This window comes from Eupeodes corollae, chromosome 1 (assembly GCF_945859685.1).
Source record: "Eupeodes corollae chromosome 1, idEupCoro1.1, whole genome shotgun sequence".
NCBI classification, from domain to species: domain Eukaryota; kingdom Metazoa; phylum Arthropoda; class Insecta; order Diptera; family Syrphidae; genus Eupeodes; species Eupeodes corollae.
Genome location: NC_079147.1, coordinates 283,801,151 through 283,827,243, shown reverse-complemented (window position 1 = coordinate 283,827,243; position 26,093 = coordinate 283,801,151). Strand labels below are relative to the sequence as shown.

At 28.3% G+C, this 26,093-nt stretch overlaps 1 protein-coding gene across 1 annotated transcript in view; it reads right to left on the bottom strand.

Moving 5' to 3' along the window:
- The window catches only part of LOC129938476 (insulin-like growth factor-binding protein complex acid labile subunit), a 29,733-nt gene extending 3,993 nt beyond the window's left edge, over positions 1–25,740 (bottom strand). Inside the window, exons 1-2 of the mRNA XM_056046081.1 lie at positions 24,788–25,740; positions 5,673–5,773 (exon numbers count right to left, since the gene is read on the bottom strand). The gene's annotated coding sequence lies outside the window, so the exon portion shown is untranslated. The remainder of the gene's footprint in view (positions 1–5,672; positions 5,774–24,787) is intronic.
- Positions 25,741–26,093: the final 353 nt, after the last annotated feature.

The window sequence follows — 26,093 nt, the reverse complement described above, 5'->3', positions numbered from 1 at the left end:
TTTATTCTCCCCTCCTTACTTTCCACTCTCTTCTGCTGTGTGTTTTTTATTTAATTTAATATTTATATATGCCACTTTATACCTACTTCTGATCCTTGTGTAACGAATGTATGTCTATGCAGATATCCGAAACCATTGCCTACTATTAGGAGAGTATCATTGAATGCGTAGGAGGCGGGCGGCTTATGCGAGAGAGGACTCACAAAGGTCCTTCCCGGAGGCTTCACGGTATTGTTATTCTGGGTTTGTGTTAAGGAAATTGTTTTATTGCAAATTTTAGGCTGTGTATGTAATTTTTTTTTCTGCTTGATTTAAAATCAATATCAGAATAAAATAAATTTAATTTTTTTTTGTTGCCAAGAAAAGATACATACATTTATTTTGTATCTTTTTCATCTGGACTTTTGATTTTTCACTTGTTTTTTATTTTGGTTTTTGGTAGGGGCTAAGAGCTTCTAGGGAATTCGGAAAATGGACCAAATATCTCATTGAGTAACCTAATAGATACATTTAGCGCACAAGGCTCATAAAAAGTAACGCCATGTGGTAGATGTGAAGAAACCATGACGATGACGATCGACTGACGATGAGACGATGATGAAAGGAAAGAGCATTATTTTATTGGAGGTATCCGGTGTGTGAATATATATATATGTATATATATGAAGATACGCGGGCGAATATAAAGGTGAAAGGAAATGCGAATTCATTCGTATGTACACCCCACCGTGTCATTTTAATGTTGGGTAAGGTTTTTTTTTCTTGCTTTTTATCTTATATTTTATATCTACACGAAGACAACAACGACGGATGTGGGAAAGTACATGTGTATAACCACAAATTATATGTCGGTATAAATTCTCGCTGTTTTATTTTAGCATTAAATTTTGTTTTTGCATAAAAGATACTCAACTCGTATACCTGTCTGTCGAAAGGGTTTTTTCTCCCCTTTTTATTTGAATTCACATTCAAAAGTTTGAAAAATCTTTAATTCAAAGGAAGGTTGGTGAGTAGGTTGGAAGGTAGTTAAAAGTATCTTATAGGATACACCTTTTTTAGTATTTTTATTATATGTATCTTTTTTGTTTGTAATGATTATGGTTGCTTTTTGCACTTTTTTTCGAAATTTATTTCGAAGGGGTTTGTATATAGAGATTCTGATGAAATGACTTATAATAGGAAATCAATTACCATTAGATGTTTTACTTGTTTGCTTGTTTTTTTTTCGTTTCGTTTTAATTGAATTCATCAAGTTTTATGAGTGTTAATTTGCTAATTGTTATTAAAATGAAGAATTATGTAAATGTGTAAGGTTTTGTTTTCTGGGAAATTGATTTTGTTTTTAATGTTTACTTTTGTTTTGTTTTGATTATATGATTCGTAGGAACCAATAACATAAAAATGATGTAAGCATTTGATGAGTTGTAATTCAATAAAACATATTGTTTACATATTTGAATACCTTAGTATTTGGGATGCTATTATATTTCTGAATCAATTTCCTCAGAATTTCTAGAATTAAAAAAAATTACATTTGTAGGTTGAAGCTACAAGTAAGAAATTATTTTTAGAAATACGAAATAGAAAAGTACAACTTGAGAACTTATTTTACGTTCTCAAATATGTTCCTTAATACAGAACTCAAGTGGTCAATTTTGGGAGCCATTTAGGGCAACAGAAACAAAAAACCAAAACCTAATGTTGTGTATAAATTTCATTTACATCAATGAACTTTTGATCCTCTAAAGAACCCTATCTACCATTCCTTTGCTCTGATATCTTATTTAAAAGAAAAATAAAACAAATCAACTTGAAAATGTCAAAGAATTTGCTTAACCATCCATTTAATTCCTTTCAAATTTTCATGCAGATTTTATTTAAAATAAAAAAAGAAAGAAAAATCCCTTTATAGAAGAAAAAAAATGTCATCCGATACATTTTTTCCGAAGAGTCTGACTCAATTTATAAAATGAAAACACATTCAGTGGCAATGAACCACATGATAATACAATCGACGCCACTTATGGGAATTCAGATGTTTTATTTTAAATGAAACACAAGCTTCAATATTTGATGGCATTAATCAAAAACATTATTAAATAGTTTTTCTTTAAAAAAGATGCTTTTGATGCGACTTTATTTTCTTAAAAATTAGAAACCACCTAATTTAAGTCTGAAATCCGCCCACCCCCTTCCCCCTCTTTAGCAATTTCTATCCATTGTTAAATTCAAACTAAAATATGAAAATAAAAATTCATTTAAGCAGGTTTAACTGTATAAAGATACCAAACAGAGGATAACGATCCCAAACAAAAATATTATTGAGATTCATTTATTTATTATATTTTGAAACCTAAGAAGAAGATGATGATGTTGATGATGATGACACACACTGTGAGTTCAAGTAGATATTTAAGGTACCTACATACACAAACTTTGAGATACAATACTGTATTTATTTTTTATTGTAAGCTCTTCTCAACATAAATATCCTTATCGAAAAAAATATACGTATTTTTTCCCACTTCATTGTATATAAGATATATTTTTGCGATATCAATACCTATAGCTTATCTGAAAGAGGGATTATGTCAGCGCAATTGTATGTTTATATGGTATTCGAAAGCAGTTTTATGCTCTGTGAGTTTAAGATACTTTTTTTTGTATGCTTTGCTTTTTGTAAAGATAGATATTGTTTTGACTTAGATGCATGCAAAAAAAAATGTAAACAAAAATAAATCTTTCTCTCTATGCACTTGCTTTGTTTTTTTCTCTTATAACCACCATTTATCTTCTATTCTTTTTTTGTTTTTAATACAAATATCTTTGGATATATTTATGTTCCCATAGGAATGTATATAGATACTTTATATACCAAGTTGAAAACGAGTGTCCATGTTCATGTGTCTCTCTGGTAAGCAATGGCTGTGTGGCACGATCAAGATTTATAGCTCTTTTGGGTGGTGAAAAAAAAGATATATATCCAACACATATTGCCTAAAGTCAATGTCTATCAGTATCTATAGATTTCCTACCTATACCTACGCTACTGAGTGAAAATCACTTCTCTATAGCATAGACCTTGAAAGTTGTTTGTATTTCTGTTGTTGGTTTTTATCCAAAAAGTATCTAAATATCAAGTTTAGATATATGTAGATACTCAATCGATACAGCTATTGTTTTTTTGTTCGTTCAGTTAAAGATACATAGACATCCATTTTAGTTTTTTTTTTGAGATACTTTTTTGTTGTTGTTTGGTTTGAGTATAGTTTTTTAAGAATCACCATCATCCTTCCGGTTTTTCTGGCTTTCATCTCATTTCAAATCCCATTTAGATGTCTGCTTGATGATATCATATATTTTTATACACATCGCACACCCCCACCCACACCCCCAGTAAAAGAGAATTTTTGTTTTTGTTAAAAACGACTATAAAAGAAAATAATATTCTGTGTGCAATGCACGCGCTCAACGCTCATGCTTGTGCATATTTTTTGCTTAAAAGATACAGGTCCAGGGGGTATGGATTTCGAGGTTTGGTATGGTTTGAATTTTTACGAGAATCAGATACTGAAAGTTTAATTCATATTTGCACGCGCCAACGTGACTTTTTTCCAGAATTAACAAAAAAAAAAACAAAAACTTCACATAATATTTTTAAGGGAATATAAAATACAATTTAGTGTTTATATAGTGGTGTATTTCAACCTATGTGTGGATATGAAAGGTATGTAAGGCTGTGTTTGTATATGAAGTGTTTTCTGAAGCAAAACGCCAAACGCTTTCTACTTAATTAAATATGAATCGATGCATATCATTGTACTCGAATATGAGAGAGTTAAGTTTTTGGGTTCATTAATTTTCAATCCTCACATCATAGAAATTCTTTTTTTGATATAAAAAGTACCAACCTAGTCTATAAAGTTGGTAGCGTGAGTTATGATGAACTGCATTCCATCAGTACCTCTTATACACATGCCTCGTTAGTAATATGAGATTTTTTTTTAATTTTAATTTTCCTGCACTCAATTAAGTTTATATTTAAGGGAAAGCCAAGGTCTGCTGCTGTTAATTTATACCCAACAATGACCCTTGGAAAAAAATAAAAATAATCCAACAATCACTCCTCAAACCAACCAACAGAAAATAAAATACCCTCCATTTCGAATGGAAAATTGTAAAAAAATAAAAATACAAAAATTAAATGACCCCTCGTAAATTAATGAAAAATGTATTACAATTGTTGTTTGGTTTTGTATTTGTGTGTCTGTGTTCAGTCAGTCTTTTTTTTTTGGAATGCACACAACGCCCATATTATTAAGGTACATATTATGAATATGACGCCTGATATTTTTCACTCTATTTACGAATCAAAATCACTAGACCCAACAATTATTATTTTATTGAGCGCAATTGCGTGACAATTATTATTTGTGTAATTCTTCTCGTAGTAATTTTATTTTCTCTTAGGGGTGGATAAAAATTAAATATGACAACTAACTTGAAAAAGGTACTTTTAACTTCTCATATAAGCTTCATATTATGAAAACTGCTTTTTTGAGTATTGATTGTGTGGATTTTGTTAACTTTATCTGGAGTCGTGACAATTTTTCATAAACCAGAAACAGTTTTTAAATATTTACACATCTGGGTATTTAGAGTAATATATGAATATAAATACAAAAACTACACCCTGAATATTTTATGTATGCAAAACTAAAGCACGTTTACGATATGATAAATGAACTTACTCAAATTGTAGCTCACTATTTTATAGATATTATTATTACCCAGGTGCTATGACACAGAGTGAGGAAGTATTTTGTATTAGTTTATTGTAATTTACGTTTAAAAAGGCGTCACCTTTTGTTACAAGTTCAATATACTATATACCTCTAGCCAGTCTCCTTAGTCTACTTCTGATAACCTTATTATTGATGCAAAAACACGAACTACTATTAATATTATTATTAACACAAAATAAGAATTGTAAATTATATTATTTGCCAAAGCTGTATTTGTAGTGAGTTGTTTTGATTTTCTTTTTTGTTTAGCGGTAAGAAGCACACCAATTGCGACTTACTATTTATGACTACATTAAGTTTTGTTTAAAATTACATGACATGAATTTGTGTTTTGAATAAGTTTAAGATGACAGGGTTGTCGTGTAGATCGTTTTACAAACGGAAATAGAAGTATATGAATAAAAGACAACCATGACTAAAATGTCTTTTCTTAGAAAAATGTAAGTACACACTTAAATATTATAAAATGTTCAAGAAATTGAAAATTTGGTGTAACTTCCCGGGCGCCTCTTAAGCACATTATTCGCTAATCTTCTTAAATATCTAGTTTTAATAAATTTTGAAATATTTTAGTTGTATTTATTAAAAAATACGAATTTTTTGTTAACTTTCCCGGGCGCCACTTAAGCAAATCACCTACCAATCTATTTAAAAATCTAGTTTAAAGCAATTTTAAAAGAACTTAGGTGTAACATTGATTATTGGGAGTAAAATATGGTACAATATTCAACAATTGATGAATTTTTAATATTATTTCCCGGGCGCCACTCAAGCAATTCACTCATTATTTAGAAATACCTCAGGTGTTGCATTGAATATTTTTAATAAAAAGTAATGAATTTTTTGTGGGTTTCAATTGATGCTTACCTTTTATTGAATATCTTTAAAGATCATCGTTGGCACATAGGATCCGGACATTTTCATGTCTGTATTTCTTGCTTATTTTGGTTGTTTTCCAAAAAAAAAATCTAAAAATAAAAGAAAGAAAAACCAGAAAATTAATTTACATGATTACATGAACAAAAATAGCAAAATTGTATAAATATTTTGTATTGCAAAACGCTTGAAATAAATTTGCTTTTCAATTCATCATTCATACAAAAGATCTGCGATGTCGACATCAACGTTTTTAAATTTTTTTTAAATACGTGTTATTCACACTTCATGTCATACTATATATGCCGCAATAAGCTCTTTATTCTTTGCTCTTTGCATGTTGCATTACAATGTGAAAAGCAAAAGGCAACGCAAAAAAAAAAACTAAACAAATTATGTCAAATAAGAAACTGACAGACGAAGTGTTGTCACTCAAAAAGGAGCACATACGCACATTTGAACACCGCTTCGCATTAAAAGTCATCCTCCTGTCATCTCTATTTCTTTCTCTACGATTGCACATACATAGATATACATCTAACAAAAAAAGTACCTATGAGATACATTTATGCAACCATCATCTTCATCATCGTCATAGCAAAAGCGCGCTTACACACGAACAATTCATATTCATTCCTTTGCTTTATTTTTATATGTGACTGACTTTAAAATCATACTCAATGGAAAGATACATACGAGAATGTTTGTATGCTTTAGATACTTTTTTTTCTAAGTTATGCTCATTCACGTAATATAGAAAGAAGATACAAACATAAACAACTATCAACTAACCAACCAACCATTGACCGTTTGTCACTTTGTTATTCATTAGATACATTTTTCCTGCTTTAGATACAATTTTGTATACCATATAAAAATGTATCTACACACACATTTTGCTTTCTTTTTCCCTTCACTCTCGTTCCGATTCTAATAAATTATTCACTCGATTGAGCATGGAATTGAGACATATTCTCGTACGTGATCTTAATTTAAATATTGCATTCTCGTATTTAACCAATTTTCAAGAAAACCAAAAAAAAAAACAACAAACCTGGAATCATTTTAATTGAAGTCCCATTAATGTCTCAATAGGAATAATATAAATAAATGTTGAAGGGATATGTTGTTTTTTTTGTTGTTTTGTGGGAATAAAATTAACAAGAATTTAGACCCACTATAGTGGTCTTTTTATCGTCTCCCTCCACAGGAAGTTTCAGGGCCCTTATAATTTTCATAATCCGATCATTCGTACAAACGAAAAAAAAACGATCCTCTCAAACCCAATAAGAGATCATAATATCTATAAAATTTATGATGATGGCGATCTTGGGATCATATTTTCCTCCTTTTTTTGTTGGTTGTTTTTGTTCTTATTAAAACGGGATCCACTGCAGATCAACAACAGATACACAGAACATGTGATTTAATGATCGCACGATCTCCATTCACCTAAACTTCTTGTCGATCGTTGTTGTTTTTTTATTTTTCTTCATCATATATCTTTGCATTTATGACAATCAACTTGACGATCTGGATTGTGTGTTCAAGACGCAGAAAAAAATAAAATAAAAAACCACTGAACTTGTTCGTAGAAAACACAACTTGAAAGCAGGAAGGCGATCTTGAAGAACTTGACGATCTTCAAGATACATTTTCATCTCTCTTTCGCTTTAACTTACTCGTACGTTTTCTCTGTTAATCTATCTTAGTTTATATATTTCTTCACAGACACAGAGTTGATTCATTATAAACACTTGAATTGCTTTTCATATTCAGTGAATTATATCAATAACTTTGGTGTATCTATACACCAGAGAAAGGATAGTTGTTGATGATCATGTGGTTTAGGAGACAAAGAAGAAATAAAAAAAAACTTGTATCTAATTGTCAATTGATTGGTGTTGAAAACTTGATAGCGGCAATGAACTCCAATTATAGATAAATACAAACAAAAAATACAATCACAAAGCTACATAAGCAAAAGCAATAGAAAACCTCAACAGGCACGTGCAAACTCTAAAAAACCTAACCAAAGCCGAGCCCAAACAACACCATGAGCTAAGCAAACCACACTCTGGAAATGAAGTACCTCAAGAGTATCACTTTGGACCGGTTTTCTTTTTCGCAGATTTTCTATTGTTTGTGTTTTTGTTTTATTTCTTTACTGTAATATGAATAATTTACCATTGGTTTACATGAAATTCCAATGGTTTCTGGTTTCGTGTTGTTTGTTATTTTTGTTTGAGATACAAAAAGTAGTTGAAATATTTTTAATGTCGAATTAATGATGTGAACCTTGTAGGGGAGCTGTTATAGTGTGAACAATTTAATTATTCTTTAAATTTGAAAATTACTTTATTTTTTGAATCTTTTTTCATGTGATAGATACATTTTTGCCTTCACATTCAGATTGTGAGAAAAAGAAATATGAAACAAACTGTCCAATCCATCCGACTGTTTGTTTGGTTATTTTTATTGTTCTGTGTATCTTTTGTGCATCATTCACTCTGAGTGAATATGACAAACAAAAATATATAAAGAAAAAAAGGTGTCTAGGTGAGTTTTAAATTACACTTTCACAAAAGAAATTATAGTTACATTTTGACAAGTTAGTTTTGTGGGAAAATAAAGGTATGCTCAGAATATCTAGGTATCTCTCCATTATCTAGGGTAACATAGATATTAGGAAAAAAAAGAAGAAAAATGTATCTTTTTCACATTAAGTATAGAATAGAATAAAATATCATGAATTCTTTTATTTGTTGGGTGATACGAAGCATAAATGTGCCCATTAAATAACTCTCCATCCGGCAGATACCTAATTTTTTTTAAATATATTTTTCCATTATATACTTTTTTATGTTGCTATTTTGTGCTTTTTTTGCTTTGCCTTCCTTATGGCTAATGCCAATTGGGTGGCCCTTTTTTTTCATTTAGCTTAGCTAGCTGTTGCTGTTTGTGTCGTCTACTTTTGGCTGTACTTTGTATGGCGAGGATCAATAGACGACGAAGACGACAGCAACGACGAAGAGGACAACCTAAACACAAATCTGTCGTTTGCCTTCCGGCATCAGTGGTTTGGTTCTTGATGGTGTATCTATGAATCTCTTAAAAGTTCAAAGATATTATATCTTCTATATAGATACATAGGAGGGAGGGGGTTTACAGGCTGCTGATGCCGACGACGATAATAATTTCTGGTTCAGCTAAAGATTTAAGAGATCCTATACGAGTATAGCTACTTTCATAAAATGTTTTTGCCATTACAAACTTCCTTTACTGTCATTTGTCGTTCGTTGTCGTAATATGTTTACAATTTTATTTTTGTATTTTTCTGCCAGAATATAGATTTTCATTTCAAGCCAATTTTCTGAAATTATTTTCAATTTTTTTTTGTTTGGTTATAAGTTTTGTATTGAAATCGATTAAGTGGAACTAAATTATCTCAGGAAATGTATGTTTGCATGAATATTTCACTTATTAAATGATGAGGGGTGAGGGGAGGGACAGGGGAGTGAGTAGAATGATTTATGTAAACTTTTTCTGTCATCTTTGCTGTTTCTGGCTCATGATACCATCCAAAAAGATATACATATTTATCTATCTTTGAAACCTGATTAATTTTGTAAACATACGTGTATCTTTGAGATAAATTATTATGAGGTTTTGCGACATTTTTTTTTTTTTTGTTGACGGTTGTTATTTTCTCATAAAAGTTTAAAATTTAAATAAAAATTTATTAATTCAATCCATTTAGAAAAAAAGAATATATCTGTCCAAAAAAAGATACAAAATTAAATATTTATTATAATCTTTGTCTCTTCATTTACTTAAAACTCGTGAGAAACTTTTTTTTGTTGTTATGATGAAGAAAAATAAAAAAAAAAAACCAACAACGAAAATAACCTTCATGTTGTCAATTTCTTTGTGGTTCAGCAATGTAAATTTATGTAAATCAAAAGTTAAAAGCAACACAAGTGAGTTTTTGGTTTGGTATCAACCATGCGACAAAAAATAAAACATTGAATTTTATATGAAAATCCTCGAGGGAGATATATTGTTTTAAATATATATTAAAGAAATCTACCAGACAGGTAGACAGACACACAGGTTTTTTGTTGTTGTTGTTGGTTGGTTGTCTTTTTACATGGTGTATTATTTTTGTATTCAAACTTGATACTTAGCAGGTTGTTCGATAAAAAGACAAAATTATTCAAAAATGCTTGTGAATTATTAATTTATATCTAAACTTACGCTATTTCATGGTTTATATGTAAAAGTTAAATGAGCTTAAAGGTTAAATAACAAAAAATAATGGAAAATGTATGACTTCGAATAGTTATTTTTATGTCTATTAGTTAGTCTTGTGAACATAGTTTATTATTATCATTTCGTTTTAAGACATAAATCCCGGTTGAGCCCCTAAGTTTTTTTTGTCAAATGTTGTTTTTAATAGAAAAAAAGAGAAAAATCCTTTTTTCTAAGACACCTAGCGACTTAAAGTCTGTTTGACCATCCCAACATTTTAAGTATTATGCTTTACCTTAACTTTTCTTTAACTGAATTTATTAGCTTTTTTGTCTATGGTTTGGCTTTGCCTTTATTTTATCCTGCAGCTTTATGTTTTGTCGTAGGCAAAGAAAAAATAAGAAGAAGATAAACACTAGAAAACAACTTAAATTAGAAATTCCAGTTGAGCACTCTTAAATTTTAAATCAAAGGATTTATACTTTTTTTTATTCTCGGGTACCTATCAATAAATTACTTTTTTTCTATGATTTTTTTTTTCATGAGGATAATACTGCAGACGTATTCAAATTTAAAGAGCCTCCCAATAATAATAAAAAAAAAGAATATTTGACCCCACCTTCAATAACTTTTACCTGCCTATACCTCGGCTGACCTATCCTTGTGCCTTTACTTTTTACCTGGAAATCGAAACCCATTTAAATTAGGTCATTTTGATTCACCTTTATTGTCTTTTTCGTTCGGCCTCTTTTGTTTTCGTAAAAATAAAAAAAAACAAAAAGAAATAGGTGAACATGGCAATTTATCCACAAAAGATACCGACGAAAATATCGAACAGGAAACTTATCCTTATTTTTCTCTGCTTTTTCTTTTTTGTCTAGAAGTAGATCTCATCAATCGAAGTTTTACTTATACATACAATTGATATCGATGTATAGAAACATTTATAGATACTGTATCTTTTTTTTTTGGGTTCGTTTGATTTTTTTATTGGCATTTAATTTTATGACAAGAAACAAGCGATGAAAAAAGAATAATTTTTTATAGAGAGTAAAAGTAAAAACAAAAAGATATAAATATTAGCTACAATAAGAAATCCAAGCTAATCTTTAAGATCTTTTGTATATATCTGTAATTGAAAAATGATTATTTATATCTTTTTTTTGCTGAGATTTAATTCTATTTCGATTTCAATTTCCGATTTAATTGAATTTAATTTGTTTGAGCTTTTTATTTCCTTTAATGCAAAAATGAGTTCTTATTCCTAAAAAAAATATCTAAACTACAAAAACAGTATCCAAGTTCTTATATAAAATCAAATATCCCCTTAAAGTTGATGTTCAGGATAGGTTTTTTTCCCCCCTCTTGAAAGAAATATGAGTTATAGATACTTTCTCGTGTTGTATCTTAGAATTTTTTTTTCTGTTTTGTTTTGATGGTTAAGTCGACACGAAGCACACAAAATGTCATTGAAATGGATTGTTACAAGCACTTTACACACAGGTACTTAAAAACATCTGTGTGCTGTAAGTGTTGGAAAATGTTTCTGGCAGTTTTCTACAAGAAACAAAAAATGAAGAACGTGCTTTAGTATCTTTTAAGAGGAAAAAGATACCTCATATTTTATTTTTTAGTATAAAAGATACATAATGTAAAATATCAGTCACATGGAGTGGAATTTTTTTTTCACTGTCGGTTGGTTTTTGTTTTTCATTAATTTTTATTGTGGTTTCACCATGATTTTTATATTTTGTTTTTGTCTGGAAAATATATATATGTAAAGAAAACAATAACAAAAACAAAGATATTTAAAACACCATTTGTGGCGACACGCAGGCTGAGCAAATAGTTTTTTTCATCGTTTAAAATTTATGTTGGTATTTTAAGTATTTTTAATTTTTTTATGTATTTATAAAATTTGCATTTTAAAAATTTTAATTTAATTATGAATATTTTTCAAAAATGCATTTTGCATACCAAATTAGTTTGTTTTTTGATGGTTTAGATATTATTTATTCGTTTTATTGCAATTTTATGCATGAATAGATTTTAAATTTATAATTCGCATTATTTTATGTGGTTTTGTATTTATTTTGTGTTTGACTTTGAGTGTAATTTCCTTCGGGGTATTTAATTTAAAGTTTTTTTTTTATTTATGTAATCAATCAATTACCTACCGCTACCAAAAACTCGAATGATTTCAATTTCGACACATGGATAGGCAATTAAATGTATCTGAAGGCATGTTTAAACACCGCAATGTGATTTAATGAAACATATATATATATATAAAAAATAACCCAACCCAAAATAAAGTAAGAGATAAAAAAAATCAGAAAAATCTTACTATGTAGTGAGAAATAGTTTTCATTCTTCGATAGAGACATGAAAAAAGTACTAATGTATCTATTAGTAGAAGTTTTGTATCTTTTTTCTATTTTTTTGTCTGACTAGACTAGTGATAGATACATGGTCAAAATGGGACATTTTTCAGATGTTTTTTTTCTTAAGTGGAGTTGTTCTGTAGATAGTTTAGGTTTTGTATCTGTCTTGTGTGGATTTTGTCTATTAACTTTGATTGACATGACGGCGCGATGGCAGCCAACGGCGCGGCAGCGTCAAGACTGCGGGTTGGTGTGTGATTGAGTTTTGTGTGTTTTATTTTTGTGTTAAATTGATGTTCATCATCATATCATGGGTAAAAATCTAAACCACATTCCTTCACTTTCATTCATGCGATGATGATGAGAATGATTTTTGAGAAAAGCAAAAAAAAGCAATCTAAACTAAAAGATACATGGATCCTATTTCCCTCGAAGAATGAGAAATATCATGTTTTTCTGTGTGCATTCATTTATAATGTATGTCATGTTTTTTTCTTTTTTTCATTTTTAAATCAATTAGGAAAAAATGCATGCATATAAAATGTTTACCCATCACCTTACAACTAAATTGTATAAACGATGATAAAAAGATATTATGTTCATCCAAAATGGGAGGAATAAACTTTAATACGTAATTTTTGTTTTCTTATATAGAAAAAAAAGATGTGTCATTCGGATTGATTTTTCTTTTATTTTGTATTTTTCAACAAAAGAAATATGAGCTTTTTTAAGTTGTAGACATATTTCTTCTTATTTTGGGTAGGCAGATATTTGTAGCTATATTTTCTTGCGTGTTTGGGATTTTGTAATTTTGTATATCTTCTATGTTTTATAGTTTTATCTTTTCTTAAAACAGTTAAAAAATAGATACATATTTTTGTGTAAGTTTGTCGTGTGAAGTGAAAGTTTTTCCACATCACATGCAATGAAATCGATCTAGAGAGTGAAGTTGATTGTTGGTTTTTATTGTTTTTTTAGTTTATGGTTATCTAAGTTATATAGGCAAAGTCACCAACCTATCTAAGGAATGAGATAGTTTAGTCTCTTAATATAGAATGTATAGGTGTGAGGTATATTTTATTTGTTTTCAATTTTATGAAAATGAAGTTGCATGTTTGAAAAAAATTTTTGAATATCAAGTTGATAACTTAAAATAAAAATAGGTTTAAAGTCTTTCCTAAAGCAAATACGTTATGAAATAGTCTTTTCCCAAATTAAATAAAGAATTTCCATAAAATTATCCTTGGTTAGTTATAACACACTTTGATTCTTAAAAGAAAATCAGAAAAGTCAAATGAAATTATACAAAAAAGATGTCAAGTATTTTTGTTTGTTTCTTAAAATTTACCAAATTATGTTTCGAGATCATTGAACCAAACACACAAAATTCAAACCAAATTACAATTGTTTCCAAGAGTTTATTATCTCTTGTTTTAATTTCTTCTTAAATCCTTATAATTGAATTACGACTCTATTTTGAAGAGTGTTAAACAGGAAGTCTCATAAAACTCAGATGTCAATTTAAATAAAATTGTCCATTTTTGTTTATCGTTTTTATTAATTTTCAAAGAAATCTCTGATTAAATTGAGTAAAACACAAAAACAATAAAACCAAACAAATTACTCAGAATCAAGAATCTGATATAAACAAAATAAAATTACACGAAAATAAAAACAAACAAAATCTCTTGTCCTCGCAATTCATCCTAATCAAAGCAAAAATGACCAATGAATTGGAAGAATAATAATAATAAAAATATATACAGATATAAGATACAAAAAAAGATATACAAATTGAGTATAATAATACAAACAATCAATTGAAATTGATATCCCAAATTATAACAACAACGAAACAAAACCAAAGTCGCGCCATGTATCTTTTTTGTGAAAAATTCAATTTTTTTGTATCTTTTTTCTGTATTCGAATATGTAAGACAGAGATAGATATTAGGGCAAACAAAAAAAACCCAAATTACATTAATGCGAATGAAAGATATCTGCAAATATGTCAATTCCCTATCCCACAAAAACCGTCATGTTTAATGGTTTGTTTTTGTTATTTGGAAAGACACTTGCTTGACAAGAATTTTGGAATTTTGCTCCCCATATCCATTTACACACAGGCACGCCAATATAATAAATCAAGTGTTAAGATACTTTTATGTTAACTACTCTTAGCTATAAATGTATCTCTGGATACATAGATACTTCACTTATTTGCTGTGAGATTGTTCTCACTTGAAATTCTTCAGGATCATGTTTAACGTTGTTGTTAGTTTGAAAAAAAAAGATACATACATTTAATTCAGAAGAGTGGAGAAGAAGGAATCAGACACAGAAAGAACCTTCAAAACTATTTCGAATGCATTTGTATCTGCATAAATGTATCTAAATGTATTACTTCAATCTATATACTTATAGATATAGTTCTAAATAAATAAACCATGCTACTGTCATGCAATTCTGCATTTCGATTTACTCGTACGTCTATAACTCTTTATGTTATATGCGTTGTATCTTTTTGTGTGTGTCTACAGTACAAATGTATCTATGAGCGAAAAAAATCTATTTGACAAGTAGTCTAACCAGAAATAATTGTTGTTCAAAATATATTTTTATGCCTAGATACAAATATGTAGGTAGTTATTATATTTTGTATCTTTTAACATATCTATACGAGGTATGTAGAAAAAAAATAATAAAAGCTTAAAAAATTGAAACTGGCTTTCAGATGCATGAGTGTAAAAAATATAGATATAATGTGTTATGTTGTAGATTGTGAATATGCACCTAAATTTTTCTGTAAAAAAGAGAAATAAATATTTTTTATTTATTTTTTCCATTTAGAAAATGGAAATACAAAAATATTTTTCAATTTAAAATATATTTTTATTTTTTTTTCTGTTCGTTATTTTTATGTCTCATGTGTGTCTGTGTCTTCTGTTGAGTTCAGTCAGTAGCGACAGACACACAAGTAATTACTGACAAGTTAAAAGTTAGGTTACATACACTTTGTATCTATCTATCTATCTCTAAATCAATCTATCTATAAATCTATGGTATCGAAATGGAAAATTAACTTTGAATAGTTGGTCAAATGCCGGTCCGGTTTGTAAAGGTTGTTATAAAGAGGTATATGTATAAAAAGTATCTATAAAAGAGTAAAATGTGGTTGCCGTGCATTAATCGCTCATAGTTACCTATACGTGCTTTGAAATTTAAAAGTTAAATTGATATTTTTTTTAATTTACAATTTATTTTGTTTGTACTTTATTCGTGGTGGAATTGTTGTTGCTGGAAATATCAGACATATTATAGCCAAATCAGTTACCTAAGTTTAAATTGTGTACATGAAATTTATCTTTTTCTCTCTTTCATTTTATATTTATTTTTAATTTTTTTAATGGCGTGAAATGTAATGAGGCTTTTGCAAATTAATTAGAATTTATGTTGCAATTTGAAAAATAATTATTTTTTTGTAAATATTGTCAATTTATTGTGGAGGTGGTTGGTAACAGTCTAAAAGGTGTTTGTTTTAGCACTTCAAGTGTTAAATGTTGAAAATTTGTAAATTTTATTGCTTTTTTTAACAAATGGGCAGGTAGTTAATAAATATATTTTCAGTATTTAACTTAAATGAATTTACATTTGTTTGTTTTAATTGATGTTTTATTAATTATTTGATTTTTGTTAGAGAAGAGAATCGTAACTTTGTATTTAAATGCAATTTCTCGTAATGAAATTGAAGTATTTGACAAACAAACTCTTAAATATTACAAACAAGATTTAATAAAAATAACATCAAATATCATAAAATTTTTCCTTGAAATAGAATTAAATAATGTTCTAACCACTTACGTCAATTTTAATTCTCATAGATACGTTAATATGTTTAATAGATACATTTAATAATTATATCCATACAAATAAAAAAAAAAGACTGGCAGAACCGGAATTATAATCACACTTAAATCTACTTTACACTACTCAAAAAGACCTTCACCTAACCCCCGTGTATAAACCCATTGGCACATTATAATAAAAATTAAATATCTATCTATCTTTTTCATCAATAAATTAACTATCTACAAGAAATAAATCGTGATTATTCACTATTAAGCATTATTTTTTCTTATATGTTATTACAGCCATTAAGTATCTTGCATAATTTCAATGCAAATTATATTGAAGTAAACAATAATAATCAAAAATTAACCGACAAATACTGAGAAATATAAAATTAAGATACAAATGTATCTATGATATCATTCACTTGAAATTTATAAGTATTTCTACGTATAAATTATATGGAAAGATTTTGTCTATTTAAGGTACTTATATAGAATTAATCTTAACATTTTCTATATGTAAATAAAATTTTAAGATGTAGGTTTAATTACACAAGAAGTAGTTAGAGAATTCGCGAGTACCTATGAACTTGTAGATACTTATTGCGATTTAATTATATACTGCTTTTTTTATTTGCTCTTTTGCATCTGATAACGTAACTCACTGAGATAGGTACGAACTTGTGTACTTGAAGGTATACAGTGTCATGATCATTTACAAAACGCAAAGTCTATAAATTAAATCTAGATAGATACTTTTTGTTTTTTTATTTGAGGAAGTTTGGTTTGCCAACAAAACTCACACAATTTTAAAAATTTTATCTTTTTCTTTTTTTTATTTATTTAAATGAGTGCCAAAGTTAATTAGCACTTTTACTAGATTTTTTTTGTGTCCTTCTCTCTCTACATTTGTATGTTCGTATTTTTGTGCCCTAGAGCTGTCTTAAGATATTTATCTTAGGAAACAACTTGTAAGATTGATAATTAAAATTAGTTTTTTTTTCTTTCGAAGAAAGGTACGGTGGTGGTGTGATTAAATTTGTATAGCTATCAAGATGTGACAGATATCTACAAACATACACAAAAAACATTGCGAAATTTTAAGATGCGAAGTTAATTTATAATGAGTATAAGGTAAGGTAATAAGATGTGTATCTTTTTTTTATTGTACGGTACGAGTAGCTATCTTACGGATGCAAAAAGTCATAATAATTTTGTGAGGTATAAGCTTATTTTACAGTTCATTATAAAGGACATAATGAGTGACAAGAGTAGTAAAAGTTTTTGATATTGATGTTAATGGTGCTGATGAAGCCAACGTATCTACCACAGCAAGAAATATTTAAAAATTAAAAGATACATCAATCAAAATGTTGTGTATCTTTTACTCAGATTTTTTGATGACTGATTTTTTGATGACAAGTCGATTTTAAGTAAACAAACATTTTGTGCATACTTAACAAAAAAACCTGTTGCTTCTGTTTTGAGTTCTGATGACGTGTCATCGTTCTGTGGTCTGTGTCGGGGTATTTCCTAGAAAAGTCATTTAACTTGAATTTTTTGATGAAAACAAAATTTATTTATTTTCACAAATCACAAAATTCATAATGATATTTCCAACTAAAATAACTATTTACAAAAAAATTCCATTTCTCTGAATAAATAAATGACATGCAACTTTTTTAACTTCATGCAGATAAGTTTACAGTGAAGTTATAAGGGAGAAAGATATACAAAAAAAACAGTCAATTTCCGGTGAATCGGACTAATGGTGTCCCAATTAGTTTCTTAACTTCAATGGTATTGCATTTCGTTGCTATTTCTGGAAATTTCATATTTGTTTTTGTTGATTCACAGAAATTGCAGAATTAAAACAAAACAAAAAAAAGACGATAAATTGACAATTTAAGTTTGTTGAACTTTTTTTATACTGCTAACAGGTATATTCAAAAGTTTAAATGAATTCATACACTCTACAAAATGTTTAGTAATTTTTGTGTGATTAAAATATAAAAATAGAACTAAAATAAAGTACCTAATCATTGTGAGGTAATGAAATGAACATGAAGTATTTTTTTCAGTCAGTGTGAATCATTTTTGAAAAATAGATTCTTAACGTAAATAGATGTAATTTTTTTAAGATTTTTAAAAATAAACGATACAAATGTTTTCTTTTCTGAATTTAGAATGGTTGTGACTTTATTTGAACTTGAATATTGGAAAAATTATGTGATTTTAGAAAATTGTGTTTATCCTCAAACTTTTTAACATAAATATAAGGTTTTCCAATAAGAGTTTTCCTTTTATTTGCATCTGAATTTGTGATTTAATACCTTTTTAACCATACCAATGCATATCAATCGATTCAAGACCCTAGAAATAGAATTGGCGAAGTTGTCTATTGATTTTTAAAAGGCTTCTTAAAGTGCTAAATGGACTGTTAAAATGTTCTTTAATAGCTTAAAAACCCCTAGTTTTGGCGCCATCTACATAAACACACTTAAAGCTTCTTAACCGACTATTCCGGCAGCCCCACTTAGATACACGTTATCACAGGTACTTCTCTAAATTGCGTAATCTAGATGTTGTCAAAAGCCAATTTGTACTAGGTACAAAATCAAAACCAAAATCAATTAGGTAGTTTTTGAAAATTTAGTGTAAATACATCACAGTCACACCCAAAATTAAGGTCATCGAGTCTTTTACATGATTGTGTTTATTTTCAAAACTCCAATAGCTTAATATGCCGGCACTTAAACAATTGTTTACTCCCAAACAAGCTTTCAATTGTATTCCAATATCTACAGAAAACAAAAATTGATAGGAGGGGGGGGGGAAGAATATATTTTTATATTTACTTATGATTAGGCCCAAGCACACAAATAAACACATTTTTCTAAAGTGCCTTCACAATTCATTATTGTAGATGCTTAGATGTCTAAAACTAACAAGACTGTTTGTAGCCTCCTCAAGTGCATGCGGTTGGTCGTTGGCAAGACAGCAGCTCAAAAAAGCCAAATGTTTGTTTATCAATTTAGGGCCAAACATAACATCATGAAGACTGTTTTTAGGTTAAAATAATAAACCTTACAGAGTCACACAGAGAAGAAAGACTGAGGTGTTGTAAATATTTAATTTTTCTAGCCTTTGATTTAAGTTAAAAGGTTTTCTTTATTTTTTGGTAGATAGAAAATCACCATCGATTGGAAAGCTCACGTTCTGTCTGTTTGAGTTCTGTAAGTACTCAAACACGAATCTGATTTCAAATTGTTACCAAGGTTGTGACGTTATTGACAGACGTACATAAATACAATCTTCATGTCATACAAAAGTATCCATGATGATGATGATGATGATAGAAAACTAAATCGAAATTGAAGGTGATAAATTATACAAATAAATGTGACGAAATTCTATATAAATGAGGAAAATTTATATCCTCTTCCTTCTCTCTCTCTCTTACTCTCACCCTCGATTTGCTGGGCTATTCTATATTGAATTGGTGTAAATAAGTTTGATAGAGTCACGAAATTAGGTTATCTCATAGTGATTGACCTTTTTTTTTATTTTTCGTTGTTGTTGTTTTTGGTTCTTTTGAGTTGGGGGAAAATTCAATGCACATAATCGGATTTTTTGTTGATTTTGAAAATAAAAAAAATAAATAAATTCTCTTGAAAAAGATCAATAAATTGTTGATATATAAACAACTTTTCACTGAGCTTTTTATTTTGTATTGTTTTTTTTTTTTTTTGATATATATGATTTCAATGGTATGCGAATTTTTGTAATTGTTTTCCAAAGAATTCCAACATCGAAAAAATAACATCAAAGTCATGAAATGGTGTTATTTTTTGTTTATTTATTGACATCGAATTTGTTGTTTTTATTTAACAAACAACAATTTACAACAATAAAAAGATAAATCGTGACTTACGACAGTATAAATTCTTAGTATTTCCATTGAATTCAATATTAATTGAAATTTTGTTCGTAATTTTTTAGTTGATTGTAAAAATAATCAAGAATATTGGATAATTTAATTTTCTGCTTTATTTCTGAAAACTTTATATAGATATCAGTATTTTCTGAGAAATTAAATATTAATAAGTAAATATTTGCAAATTTAAACTAAATCCAATTTTAATGTTTTGGTTTTTTATCTAAATAAATTATTTCAATAATTTCTATTGCGTAAGACTGATTTATTAGTCAATTATTGTTTCCATTAAGTGGTTGCATTTTGATTAGGCCACAATATTGTAGGTTGTCACTTTTAGAGATGTCGTCTTTTCACATATGACAAGTTAGAACTATGACATTACTAAAACTGGAACGATTTTTGCTTCAACAATGCAATGAAGTTATTAAAATTCACTGAAAGAAATGGTGAATGTTTTGCAAGCACAGATTTTCTACAAGAAAACACACATTAGTCTCTTGTCACTACCATACCAATTTATTTTATATCAGAATTTAATTTCCACAAAACAATATATTAAATTTTATCAAAGACACCTATTAATCACTTCATCTAAAGCCTTGATTTATTTATCAAATATCAAAGTTGATGATATAAAAATGATATACCTACATTTCTGTCTAAATTTCAAAATTTATTAATGAAGTGTGTTTTTGAAAATTCTAATAATTTTAACTTAAATAAATAAAAATCATCATCTTCGAAAAGAGATCAATATACCCATTTAATATTATTTATCTTTTATATGTGAATATTAATCTTGAATAAAAAATCCAATCAATAAATTTTCCAAGAAATCAAAAAAAAAACAAAACACACAAACAAAAATAAAACAAAATGATTTTCTTTACATTTTCCTAATTTTTATTGACCGAATTTAATTTATCGATGTTGTTCTTCTATTTTTTTCTTTTTCTTATTTTTTTCTGAATCAGAATGAATTTAAAAATAAAATACACACGAAACTTCGTCTAATTATGTCAGAATATGGAATCAAATAAATTTATTTAAAAAATCATATTTTGAAGAAATAAACAAAGAGAAAAAACCTAATTTCGAACAATAACAATAAATAATAGAAAAATTAACAACACTAACTTTATACAAATTTTGGTTAACCTCTTTTTGGCCTTTAACTTAAAGGAGAATAAGCAATAAAAAATATGATTTAAATGAAAATTATATTTAATATTTCTAAAAATCTAGGGTAGGCTTAAATAAGTTATGATGATTTCCAGCCCCCCAAAAGAATATAAATAAACAAAGATTCTCATTAATGGTTGAATATAGAATTGTGTGTCTCTTGCCCCGATCTTTTATTCTAAGCCTCTTAATTCAATTCGAGTCAGTAATAAATTTATTTTAATGCTGATGATGACATAGTGTATAGGCCATTAGGCATGAGGTAAACACATAAAAAACAGGTGTATATTATTCTACCTTGAGACTTTTAAAAAAGTGTTTAAAGTAGAAAATTACACACCAGACTTTTTTTTGTGTTTTTAAGTCTTTCAACCTAAGTAGAAAATAATCATTTAATTCAATGAAAATAATTATTTGTTGTATTATAAAAAGACATTACAGTAGTTGAAGGCAAAAATACATAAGCCGACTATCAGCCTTAAAGAAAACACCTATAGGTAGGTTAGGTGTGCACAAGAAGGTAATAAGATGTCGAATCCTATACAACTTATAGTGTACCGTTAATGTCAAATAATGTTATATACGTTCTATATAGCTTGTGAAAGATGGTTGCGGTTGTGGTGCGTCTTAATAATAATATAATTTAATTAGTGAAGTACCTAAAATACTCATAGATACATACAGAACTACCAACGATACGAAGTAAAGTTCTCATAGATAGATATCTGCTTCACTTTCAAAATACAACAAAAATAAATAAAAAAGGTTTTTCTTGTTCTCGCACTTAGTTAGTTATTTGTGTCAAGAAAACTTTTAACCATTTTGTTTTGGCATTAGACTTATACTTAACTTTAGGTATAATTTACTTAGTTCCACATGGAATAGTTTTTAGGGTAAATGGTATTTAGGTATAGGAACTTTTAGAATGTATACTCAAGTGTTATACCATATTATAGTAAATGATGATGATAATGATGATGTGGCCTGGATAAAGTAGTTTGACTTATTTGATTAAAAATATAGACCTACGTACTAAGGTAAATGAAGGTAGTGAATAATCATCAAGTCACAAGTACCTTCATACCTCAGTATATATAAATATTTTTTGTTTGAGATAAGATTATTAAAGCTTGTATCTAGAGTATGACTAATACTTGCTACCTATTCTGATATCACTTTTGCTCCATTTGCACAAGAACCAAAATGATAAGATATAAATAATAAGTATAAGGTAAGTAAATTTATTGCAGAATATGCTTATGCGAGGAGATATAACAAAGAAAATAATATACTTTAAAGGAATACCAACAATGTTGCTCTGGAACGGAAATACTATATCTTTTTGACTCAGGAACATCGAGGGTCTTTGTGAGAGCCTATACCTTCCTATCTATATCACATTTTGCAAAGCACGATAAATGTACGTATTTAAGTGGGGAGATACCTATAAATATAATGTTTAACAGCAGGGTTTACCTATCTTTGATTGGTCTTCAATTGTTTGTTCTTTGAAGTTTTGAACTTATATCGACTTGATATACATTTTCTTAATTTCTATTTTAAGATTGCTTTTTCCAAGAATTCTTTCGGAATCATTACTCACTAAGATATGACTCAAAATAAATATAGGCGGATGGTTTTTGAACTCGAAAGTAAAGGGGAATTCCTATTTAAAATTAAAATAATTAAATTCTATAGTTAAGACAAAAATATTTTAATACAGTTTTTGAATTTCGAAAGAATTTAAACTTGAACCTGAATAAATGCCTTTGTCACAATTTATTGAAAATCCACTAAGGTTTTTATTACCTACATACTCCAAGTTATTTGCTGGCTGAAAAAGCAACTATTAAATCCATTTGGAGCTTATTATGAAGCCTTTAAGACCATAATTGTTCTAGTTTGTTAGATGAGATGAGGTCTTCTAAGTTGAGTCTTTTTGATAGTGCATGACTTCTTCAACCATGTACCTAGCTTCTTCAAAAATCATTTGCTCGAAACTCTAAGTCAAAATACATTTAACCTATATACTTATTAAGTAGTTTCCAGCTAAGACACCTATAATGAAACTTATTTTCAATCTACAATTCCTATTTGAAACTATTTTTAAGTTCATTATAAAACAACAATAAAAGATTAATTTTCTTTTTTTTGCATATCAAAAATATTCCATTAAAAACTTCACCCAAGAACTTGAACAAAAAACCGTTTCAAATATTTGCCTACCAAGTGTTATTCGAGTTACCTAGATAAGGTAAGCTATCGACTTCTGTTTATACCTAGAATAAACTTGACATTGCAAGAGTTTGCAGAAATAATAAAGGTCATAATTTAGCAATCTGAAGCTTTATTCAGAAAACAGTGTTAAATAAGTTGTTTCTTTTATGAAAAATTGCTAATTGAGCCAATTATAAAACTTTAATATTTTTGTAAACACAAATTCTATTAACATAAAGAAGAAGACAATGTACAAATTTGTACAATTATCAAAGGCTTTTTAAAATGTAAGACTTAACGTTAAAACAGATGCCTACAGAGCTTTCCACATCTTAGCTCGAAGAAATTGACTTTTTTTTATAAAATAAGTATACAATTAATAACTATTCGAAACTTCTTATTCCCAGTAGAGCACTTCTTCCTAAAGCAATAGACCAGTAGTAGGTACCGGTAATTGTAAGGAAATCTCCAATGGGAATTTCATTTGATTTAAGATTTTACACTTAAATGAAGTTATTCAAAAACTAAGTCTAAAACTTTCAATTTTTCTTTGAAAACGGAAATCAGAATTCAATTGAAAAACATGATCAAAATTAGCTAAATTGGTACACCTTAATAGGTTCCCATATAAGCTCACGAGCCTTTAATCTTCGTAAACCCTTAATTCTCTTCATCTTTTTGTGTTTTAAAAATGTAGGGAGGGAAGTTAGGTACCTAAATATTTTCATATCTGATAATAGTTATAATCTATAGAAAAAATACTCATGAATTAATCTCTTAGAAACCTATTTAAGGAACCTAAGAACTGAGTATCTACAAAAATAGACAGTATCATTAATTTACCAACAAGAATTAATCCGACTTAAACTACCTACGAACCTTTAGTTTCAAAAGAGTTGATTTTAATTATTAATTCTACCAAATTATTTAATGACTCACTATAGGTATACATAACTGTTTAGAAAACGCAATGTCTTTTCAAGGCCTCTTGCTAGCTTTTTGGAGGAAGTTAATTACCAAAGTTATGAAAAAATTCTCAAATTTAAGAGATTGCCTAATTTTAGTTATTTTCGAAAGGGTACTAATCCTTTGATTTCTTGGAAACTCTATCAGTTATGATACCTACCTACACAAAATATGTAGGTATCATCTAAACTTGAACATCGACCCTGCCTAACTTATGGAACATCCGTTTTACACCTAAGTGTTTGTTAGGTGCCTTCCTAGTACCCTCTCACACTTTTTAAAAATAAGTCCATTAATCATTTATTAAAAACTTACCTTAGTTTTATTTTTTGTATGTTTCAAAATTGAGCTCCTTTTGATTTTGAAATATTTATCATTCCAAGAAGATTTCGATTTAGGTAGAATTTTTTTTTTTTGAGGATTTTTCTTAAGTATCCAAAAAAAATAACCGCGATGTCTTTTTTGATCACTTTGATAAAATTTTAAAATGGTATCCAATTTGATATGATTTTTAATTATTTTGGTTTAAAATTTCGTATAATTTTCACTCGTATAAAATTTAGAGTTGAATTTTGAATTTCTTTTTGATATATCACTAAAATTCAACTCGTTTTTTTTTTTCCCTTGTAACTTCACTTCACAAAATTTGAAAAATCACTTGTTACAAAATTGTATCTTTTTTTTTTCAAATAGAAGATAAGATTTGAATTTGATAGGTTGGTTATCCTTTATTTTTCTTTTCTTATGTAGTAAATCCTTTTTCACTTTAATTATCGTAGAGAATTAATTTCATTTGAGAAAAAAAATCATAAGAACTTTATTTTTTGAATATCCACAGTCGTCGCGAAAATTTAAACATAAAACATTTAAGAAAATTATAAATTTTCTTATTGTATCTCGTAGATACTTTGATATATTTTTTGTTTGCTAGAGATACTATCTCTATGATAGGAGATACACTTCTTCTTCTTCTTATATGTTTGTCGTGTTTTATTTATTTTGAAAATCTCGCACAATACCGCGTTCTCGTAAACTATTACTTTGTGATTTTATTTGCCAATTAAAATTATAAGAAAATGATAATAAAAAAGAATCAAACACCCAAAGATTGAAATAAATCCGTGTACATTCAGTATTTTTTTGTTTTGCTTCTTTTCTTTATAAAGATAGAAATTGTGTGTGTGTGTAGAAAAATGTGTAGCGAACGGATAAAGATTCAAAATTCACGTCCGCTCTCGGTAAAGTATCTTACTCAACTGACCTAACTGCATTTCCAAACGAAGATACATTAGCTCGGTTTCGATTGAAAATCGAAAAACCGTAAATAATTTCTGTTCTGTCTTCTGTTTCTGTGTGTTTTGGCTGCCTGAGTTCAGTTAGCAGTTGCTGAGTAACAAAGAGTATAGACAATTGGAATTGAAATACCATCGAGAGAGGGATGAGAATATCTAATTTGGGTGTAGAGCGAATGAAATGCATACAAAATGTATCCAAAAGATACACGCAACGAAACAAACAAAAAAACGCAAGAAGTGGACAAAATTGTATGAAAATTGGAAATTCTTTCTGTTCTCTTAGGATTCTGTTTCACTTTATTTTTCGAGTTAGAGTGAGACACAAT